General features: G+C 40.5%; 1 pseudogene; it reads right to left on the minus strand.

Moving 5' to 3' along the window:
• Window positions 1-2,353: 2,353 nt before the first annotated feature.
• LOC111521860 lies at window positions 2,354-9,463 on the minus strand (annotated as a pseudogene).
• Between the last annotated feature and the right edge of the window lie 517 nt (window positions 9,464-9,980).

The raw sequence follows: 9,980 nt of genomic DNA on the forward strand, positions 1-9,980 counted from the left end.
CTATCTATCTATCTATCTATCTATCTATCTATCTATCTATCTATCTATTTATTTATTTAGAGACAGAGTCTCACTTTGTCACTCAGGCTGGAGTGCAGTGGCATGATCTCGGTTCACTGCAACCTCTGCCTCCCGGGTTCAAGAGCTTCTCCTGCCTCAGCCTCCTGATTAGCTGGGATTACAGGTGCCACCACCACACCTTGCTAATTTTTGTATTTTTAGTAGAGACGGGGTTTCCCCCACGTTGGCCAGACTGGTCTCGAGCTCCTGACCTCAGGTGATCTGCTCGCCTCAGTCTCCCAAAGTCCTGTAATTACAGGCGAAAGCCACCGCTCCTGGCTGTCTACCTTCTTTTTAAAGGAATACACATGATAACATTTAAGACCAACTCAGAAAATCCAGGATAACCTCCTCATCTCAAGATCTTTTAGCTTAATTATTTATACAAAAAAACAAAACAAAACAAAACAAAAAAAACCTGACTAGATAAGGTAACACAACAGCCACATGTTCCAGGGAAGAAGACCTGATATTTTGGATGTTTGTCATTCAACCCACTGCATGCAGTTAGGAGGAATGTTGTTATAAGCCTACTGGATCCCTTCATGATAGATGAATATTCACAATTGCTTTGCCAATAAGTGGCCTTTCAATCTGTTTCAAATTTCCAGGAACAGGGTGCTCAGCACCTCTCCAACAATTTTCTCTGTTCATTCTTATTGTTAAAAAATAAATAAATTCCCAACAATGAGGCAGATGTCCCTAATGTCTCTGTCTCAGTTCAGTCCTAATCACGTACAGCTTTTGCTATGTATCTACTGTTACCCAGATCCAGTCGTCAATTTAGTCAGGGCTGCAAGAACCCAAGGAGACTAAGTATCATATGAAGATAAAATCTGAAAAGTTTCTGGAAGCCAATATGGCAAGTAAGTTTGCCCTGACTACTCTCTGTTGGACGAAAGTGGCTAGGTTTCTGGTTTGGTTTCTGTAGTTGGGACTAGATCCCAATCTGAACCCTAGTTTACTGAGATAATATCCTGACACCTCTCTGAGTTTGTTCTTTAATCTTCTCCAGATTGAATGCTGTTTCCCATATCTACCCTCCCATATACCTCTTAGCTGTTGACTTGGATCCTGTTCTGAATGGACAAATCAGTTGGAAGTATCCACTTTTGCTATGCAACATGTTTTAACTAGCAGATGGACCACCTTCAGTACCAGAGTGACCCTGGAACAAGTAGGACAGCCTTCTATGCTTTTTCCATGCTAGGATCCAGCCCCAAACTACAGCTAATTTCCCCAGCCTTGTCCATTCACTTATTTCATCAAATTTATTTTAGCTAATCCTCACACTATTTTGAAGGACATGCTTTTAATATTTCCACTTTACAGAAGACATACCTAAGGCACAAGGAGGTACAACTTGATTTAGTTGACATGGCCAGCAAGGAGAAAAGACCAGTTGTCTTGAGTCTGGACTTAGCCAAATTGTGATTTCTGCCCTCTGAAGCTATAAAGAAGTCTCAACTTCCTTCTGTATGGAAGTCCTTCTCTTAAATATATTCCTATGCTTTTCCTTCTCCAGGTTAAACAACAATTCCTAGAAACTCTTCATCTTGTAATATGTTTTCTATCTCCTTTTCTTCTTCTTTCCTATTTTAAAAAAATTACCTATAATACAAATTATCATTCTCAATCTCTCTCTCTCCCTCCCTTTTGCCACCCCTCTTTCTTCCCTCCTTCCTTGCTCAAAAAAGGCTTTGCCTGTCCCTAACTCTGATGCCTCAGATCTGTCTGAGCACATAACCAAATCACACCCCCAGATTTCCTTGTATATCTATCATTTCTTCAGGGCTTGGAAGAGCCACTTTTCTTCCCTTCAGAGAGGTGTCAAATTTGGTTACCATTGTTTTTTGTGCTACTTAAAGCCATTGATAGAATGTTCTACTCTTTTCAGATGTGTAACATCATAGTAGCCCTGCAAAGCATGTCAAACTGGACATCTTTCGGGCTGAGGGAATTCTGAGGCAGCATTCAATGTGAACTGTTATCCATATTCTGTAGCAATATTTCTCTTTTCTTACAGAAACCCCACTCTTTTTTCTTCATAGCTCTTTTTATATCTCCTCTAATTAACGTAATGCCATTCTAATAGCTTTGATGAAATTAGGAGGTTTGTTATTTCTATATCTTTTTGTATGATTGAAAAATAATCTTCACTTTGCTTGAGTTTTTTTTAAGAAAACATCTCAAATCAATAGTTTTTTTTTTTTAATTCCATCAATAAAATATTGCAAATAGGTCTTAGAAATCACCTGGCATCTTGTTTCTGAAGCTGGACAACTCTTAGGTCTTATTCATCAGACTGCTGAACTGTTCCTTTTTCAGAAACATAGATAGTATCCAAAAAGATTCTGATATTCTTGTTTTTAACTGTTACAGCTTTCTCAATCAAAGTAGCTGAACTTGAAACAAGCCCAATGTCATTTACTTCAAGGATTAACTCATCTTTCTGGGACTGAGATACTGAACAACCAGCACCTGGCCTCTGCGGATGTATTTTTCACCCAAGAAATTTCTAATTCAACCAGATCCCGTTTGTCATGGGTAATGACGTTGATGGAGAAGTGAGCTCACGTGGACTTCATGTTGCAATGGAAGCCCAGTGCAACTCCCTTGCTCATGTTCTATTCATGACTACAAAGAGTGCAAACAATAGTCAGCTTCTTTGTATTTCCCCACTACTTGCCAACCCAGAGCCTCTTCTTTCTCTTTCCAAGGAGACTGAGATCTACATTGATGTGGTTGAAGTCCCTCTGCAAGGTCTCTCTGGGGCCCTTCACAATATTTGTTTGTCCCTTCAGAGTGATGTTGACATTTTCTGGAATGTCGACAGTCTGCTGAGAATGTCTTTATTCTTGCAGTAGATGCGGCAAGAAGCTACTTTGCTTGATTTTTAAGAACGGTTCTTTTTTAAACACACAAAAAAACAAGTGTCACATTTCTTTCACAGCCCTCGTAGGAACCTAATATAATTAGAGAATTATAAAAGTCAGTAGTTCTGATATAAGGGGGATTGAAAATTAAAAGAAGGCTGGAAACAGATGAAAAGGGCATGTAACTGAATTTGTCTGTGTTCAGATCTGTTGTATCCCCAGCCCAAACTCTAGTCTATTATGTCCAACATGATTCAGAAGTATAACAGTTATCTCAAACATAACTGAACCCTTGATTAGTCCCCATGCCCCCATGACGTGACTGTTACTCTTTCAGTGTTCTCCTTCTAGTAATGGGGATATTTTTCTTCTAGTTGCCCAAACTGAAAAATTGAAGTCATCTTAACTCTTTTCTTCTTACACCACACATACAATCTGTCCATAAATTCTTCATACTCTATCTTTAACTATATCCTGGATTTAAGCACTTCTTATTGCCTTCACTGCAACAACTCTGCTCCCTTCTACCACAATCTTACCTAGATTATTGCAGATGTCTCTTAATTGGTGTCTCTGTTTCCATCACTGATCTTCCACAGTTTATTGTCTACATAGCAGCAGTACACATAAGTCATACTTTGTCATGTCTGTGCTTAAAACCAGTAGCCTCCCATTATGCCCAAAGTAATTTCCAAATCCCTTAACATGGTGTATAAGGCCTTAGTTTATTTGACCTTCAGATATTTCATTGTTCTCATTTTTACTATTTCACCCTCTCTCACTATACTCCAAATTCCACAGTCACTTTGCTCTTTTGAGAAACTCAAACATTTGAGATACACTGCCTCTTAGGGTCTTTGTGTGTGCTGCTACTTTAAAACGTTCTTTTCTTTCTTTCTTTCTTTCTTTTCTTTTTTCTTTTTTTTTTTTTTTTTTTTTTGAGATGAAGTCTTGCTCTGTCACCCAGGCTGGAGTGTCATGGTGCGATCTCAGCTCACTGCAGCCTCTGCCTCCTGGGTTCCAGCGATTCTCCTGCCTCAGCCTCCTGGGTAGCTGGGATTACAGGTGCCCGCCACCACACCTGGATAATTTTTGTATTGTTAGTAGAGACAGGGTTTTACCATGTTGGCCAGGCTGGTCTGGAACTCCTGACCTCAGGTGATCTGCATGCCTTGGCCTCTGAAAGTGTTGGGGTTACAGGCATGAGCCACTGAGCACGGCCCATAAAATGTTCTTATGCCCATATGAGTATGGCTCGTATATAGCCATGAATCCTCTCACACTCTGCTGATGCTACTCCATCAACCAGGGACCTTCCGTCACTACCCTACTGAAAATAATAAGCCTTATCACTCTCTATGCACTAGACATTGCTTTTTTTTTTTTTTTTTTCTGATGGCAGTTACCACCACCAGACCTATTGACCATTGATACTTGTTTGTTTTGTTTTCTATCTCCCCCATGAAGGTAAGAACGAGGTATATTTTATGTTCCATTGGCTTCCCTGTTCCTGGAATAGTGCTTGGCACGTGTTAGGTACACAATCTCTTTTCTTCCAGTGAATGACTGAAACTACAGCAAGCCGTGGTTTGAAATTGGAGTAAAGTAGGATGAGAACAAGTTATAGAATCAGGGAGAACTTGAGTCTGAATCTTTTTCTGGCTCTGCCCACCTTAATTTTGGCAAGTTGGTTAACTCCTATATGGGTAACATATAGAATAACATACATGGATAACATATATATGTGGGAGACAGAGAGAGAGAATGATACATATAAATTACTTGGCACAGTACATGGTCCTCAGAACTCAATACAGGTCACTTTCTGACCCTTCCTGTTAGGCCGTTCCTTCTCTAAGCAACCCGCTCACCTTTCCTGGATGATGTCTTGGCTGGTGTCTTGAAGGACTTCCTTGCTATCAGAAAGAACTCAGTTGAGAACGATAAGGCTCCCACCACTCAAATAATTGGCGCGTCTGTGCCTGTGCTTGTTTGTAAGCTTGGCTTGTTACAACCTGTAGACGTGTTTTTCGACAGATGTTTGACATCGTTTGTCTTCCAGCACAGACAGTACCTTGATTTGTGGTGCAACGTACATTCAGGTTGAAAACTGCCATCTAAATTAGTGCTGCATGAGGCAGTTTACCCAGAGCCTCATGTTGCTAGTGCTAAAGGACGACTCAAATCCTCTAGCTGTGTGTGGGAGGGAACATGGCAGTTCAATTTAAATACCTCTGCAGATGCCTAAGTTCTGAAAGACACATTCTCTGCAGTGCACTGTGTTTCTGTGCTGTCATTCTGTCTATTCAGTCTCAGCTGCAGTCTAACAGAGAGGGGAAGAGGTGGCCTGTGTTCTGAATCAACAAGTCGTATCATCAGCATAATAGTTAGGAGGTTGACTTCTGGACGAAGACTGCCTACGTTCAAATACTGACTTCACAACTCCTTAGCTATATGGTCTGAGCAATCCAACAGCCTCAATTTCCTCATCTGTAATATTGGGATGATCCATAATAGTACTCATCTTTTTGAGTCATTGTGAGAATTAAATAATATCTTTCCAGTAAATCACTTAGAACATTTTCTGGAAAGTTATAAGTTTTAATGCTAAGTACAGATGATTATCATTATGCATGGAATAAGGTGGAAGAGGAGCAATAGTACAAAGATTAATCAGAAACGGCCACTTAATAAACCTGGTTGAATCCCCTAATAAAGACAGGCATGTAACTAACTCTAATACAGAGCAACATAGGAACAGAAACGAAATGTACTTAAGCCAGTGGGTTACAGGGTAAGGAAGAATCCACTGGAGGCTGAGGATGGAAGTGAAGCATGTATAGGGAGGAAGAAGCTGATTTACTTGTGATCTAGAAACTGAATCGTATTTAAATAGATGTAAGCGATATTTGATACTAAGGAAAGACACAGGCGTGTTTAAAACTACTTATCTTAATGTGAGAAACTTTGAGTTCAGAGTCTTTTATCACATGTCTTTCAGCTTTTAAGTGAGGAAATAGTATTTGCATTGGCCAAGGTCCATGAGCAAGGTGTCAGGGAGCCTTTTCTTCTTACACCACACATACAATCTGTCCATAAATTCTTCATACTCTATCTTTAACTATATCCTGGATTTAAGCACTTCGTTCTTAATTAAAGTAATTAAATTAAAATTAAAGTAAAAAGTAATTAAATTTAAATTAAAGCAAAATTGCTTTGCTCCTTATGCACCAGGAGCAAAGCAATTAGCTTTTCAGCCCATCCTAAGCTTCCCAGAAAGGGAGTTCCGGTCTCCATTTTACAGATGAGAAAACAGAACTCAGGTGGGTTAGGTAAATTAAACTTCCGTTAGCTAGTAGAATCTGGCTGTAAACCCAGATTTACATTGTTGTAGATCCTACATTCTTTCTACACTGTCATGCTACCCGCTAATAGATGCTGAAATTTATTCTTTCTGAATGAATGCAGAATGAATGAATGATTCATTCTTCTGAATGAATCACTAAGAGGCATTCCTGAATTCCTCTTGGTGATTAGCTCTATGTGACACACTTTTCTTCATGCCATAGCACACAAAAAAGATGGCAATATTTGTCAGGCATGCTGAGAAAACTAGATAGGTTTGTCCCTGGCATCTGGCTGCCCTAAGCCTTGCCTGGACTGAGGAAATAAGGCATCTAAAAATATCTTTGATCTTGGTACACTTACATGTTATATACCTGGGCTAGAGGAGGATAATCCATTAACTCAACCCTATTAGCGGCTCCTGCCCCTGTCAGTTTCTCTGGGTTTCACTCAACCACAGGAGAACAGATGGTACAAGGAGATCAGTGGCACAAAGAGCCCCACCACGAGTCCTGCTTAGGACGCCACCAGCAATTCTCCTTTGCCACATGATTGAAAGCTCTCTGCAGAATGCATTTCAGAAAACGAGCATCCTCCCCAACACCATTCCTCATTTTCACTGTGCCATGAAACACCATATGTATTTATATCACACGAGTGGCAATGTTTAAAAGAAAAACCTTTTAAATCAGTTTTCACATTATTCCAAATGATGGGAAAAGATCATTTTGTTTCTCTCTTAGGGATAGGAAGGCAGTGGTTTTTTCTTTTTTTTTTTTTTTTTAAATTTCTTCCCAGCCATCCAAAGGATCTGGTGTTTCCACACCTGTGACAAGTATCCTTTAAGATGTACGGTGTCTGGGACACATCTGGTTAGATTGGCAGTTCTTGTATAACTGGACTTAAAATGGTGTGGGCTTCTCCTTCCTGACTGAACAAATTTAACATCCCCCCTGCCTTCAATTTGAGTGTATTTATAATCCTATATCCCACTGCATCTAGGAATCATTTCATTGTCTGCCTCTTGAACCTGTTTGTGTCATCGGGGCTATTCTGTAGGGTCAGCCCTGTACTTTGAATCCAGTTGTTTGTCTTGGACACATTTGTACTTCAAACTGAGCCTTATGTGCTGGGCCTTCTTTCATTCCAAATTGGGAATTCTATTTCGTTCCATGACCTTCAGACATCTACAGACACATGCCAACATACACACTTGTATGCCAAGCAAGGTTCCTTGACAACCAGCCTGGGCAGAGCTCCAGGTCTCCTGCTTACCTGGGTGAGTAACACAGGAAGTAGCAGGGGGTACAACGCAGAGAGGACAAGAATAGCTTCAGTAGTGGCAGCTGAGAAGAAATTGTAGGAGGCAAGTGGGTTGATTCCCTATATATTACAGTTTCTGACTCGGAAAGCAAAGATAAGTTAACTTTTATGTGACATGTTATAGTTTTTGCAATGTTTCTTACATCCTGCTATCTGTTTTTAACTCAAAGCAGTGGGTTTCGTATCCATATGTCGGGACTTCAAGAAGAACACTTTCTTTAGTGCATTGATTTTGTTAATTTTAAGTACCAACCATTAGCTACAGTCCTTTAAAAGGCCAACTTTTTATAAGCATTAGTATTGCCTTATCCATTATCATGTGCTTCTAGAAGGGGATTTGTTTTCTAAGCCAAGAGAATTCAGAGACTTCAGCTCCACTCATTCAGGTCGCAATATGGCAATTTCAAGTTACAGGAGAGGGTGAAAGGATATTGTAGTGATAGCTGAGGGATGGAAAGGAATGAAGAGCCTAAGAGGAGTATGAAAGAGTGAAAATGCAGTTTAATTGGACAGTGAATGGGCAAAGTGGAGAAAATCCTTTGGTGTTCTTGTCAAAAAACTCAACAGTGGGTTTAATTATATCTATTTGTTAATAAGGGGCATATAAAGGGAGCAAATGTCTGGGATTATAGTTTATAACATCAAAATATGGAATTAGAAATTTCAATATTTCAATATCCAGCATCAACTAATGATTTGGTAAGTGGCAGAGTTCTTGCAGAGAGAAAAGAAACACTAGCCATTCTGGAAGGCCATTCTCACACACACTTTCTGAGTGAAGAGAAAGAATAAGACAGGGATTTACAGCAACATAAACCATTGCTCTGTGCAGTCTATGTCTCACAGGAGGATCTGTGAAGTAGAGAAGGCAGGAGTAGGGGTGGAGAGGAGATTCATCATTATCAGCTATTTTTGGCTAGAGGCTAAAAACCGTAAGCTTGTAGTCTCATTAAAAGAGTCTCTCCATTCATTCAACTCTTCATCACTTCGGAAATACAACATAGTTTTGTGAGAAGACATTTTCTGGCTTTCTATTCTCCATGAATTCACATACACACAAACACACCCCACACAACACACATACACACTGCAAATACACAACACACACAAAACGCATATGTACCATACACACCACACACATATTACACATACACACCACCACACACACACTACACACACCACTTGCACACACTACACATATCACACGCACCACATACACCACACATGCACCACATATGCACCACACACAGACCACATGCCACATACCACACACATACACCCCACACGTACACCACATACCACACACATACACACACATCAAACACCACACACCACACACACAAACATTATTTTTGTGCACATAGACATCTGTATATACCCTCCTATTTCTGGAGGGAGACCTTTCAATCTTTAGACTCTCTGACCTCTCACATGAATTCAAGGTGAGAAAAAAAAACGGGACTTCAATACCCCCCAAATCTTAGATTTGTTAGAACTGGGAAGAATGTGTAAAAGGTAGATGCACCTTAAAATTAGAATACCTAACCCAGTTAACTCGTCATAAACACATGACCCCACTGTGTGATGAGGCAAAGGTTCTGGGTTCTCAGAAGAACTAGTAAGAAGTACCAGTTTCTTTCTTTTTTTTTTTTTTTTTTGAGACGGAGTCTTGCTCTGTCACCCGGGCTGGAGTGCTGTGGCCGAATCTCAGCTCACTGCAAGCTCCGCCTCCCAGGTTTACGCCATTCTCCTGCCTCAGCCTCCCGAGTAGCTGGGACTACAGGCGCCCGCCACCTCGCCCGGCTAGTTTTTTGTATTTTTTAGTAGAGACGGGGTTTCACCATGTTAGCCAGGATGGTCTCGATCTCCTGACCTCGTGATCCACCCGTCTCGGCCTCCCAAAGTGCTGGGATTACAGGCTTGAGCCACCGCGCCCGGCCCACCAGTTTCTTACATAGCCCTTTTTCTCCCACATTTAAATCTCCATAAACTTCACACATTCCCTATCATCCATTGACGTCCAGTTTTTGAAACTTTTTCAGTGTGTCCTCTGGAATTAACATTCTATCAGCAGCAGAATTGCCTATTTCTCAGAATGTTTTCTGAACATTTCCTTCATCTTTCCCCTGTTATCCTCTTCAGTGTGGCTATCTTTTCCCCCCACAACTCCTCAACCACCAGTCCTGGAGGAAGAGCAGCTATCTTCCTTCTCTCCATGAAAGCTTCCAGAGCTTTTCTCTGAAAGCCCTAGCTTGAAATCTCATATCACCATTTTATGTCATCTACTTACCACTCCTTGCTAATATTCTTGCTTATCAATCTTTGAGTTACTTCTCTTGATAGATAAATGATATTAGTTATTGATTCAATGTTTCT

The sequence above is a fragment of the Piliocolobus tephrosceles genome, chromosome 13 (genome assembly GCF_002776525.5).
Source record: "Piliocolobus tephrosceles isolate RC106 chromosome 13, ASM277652v3, whole genome shotgun sequence".
Classification (NCBI taxonomy): domain Eukaryota; kingdom Metazoa; phylum Chordata; class Mammalia; order Primates; family Cercopithecidae; genus Piliocolobus; species Piliocolobus tephrosceles.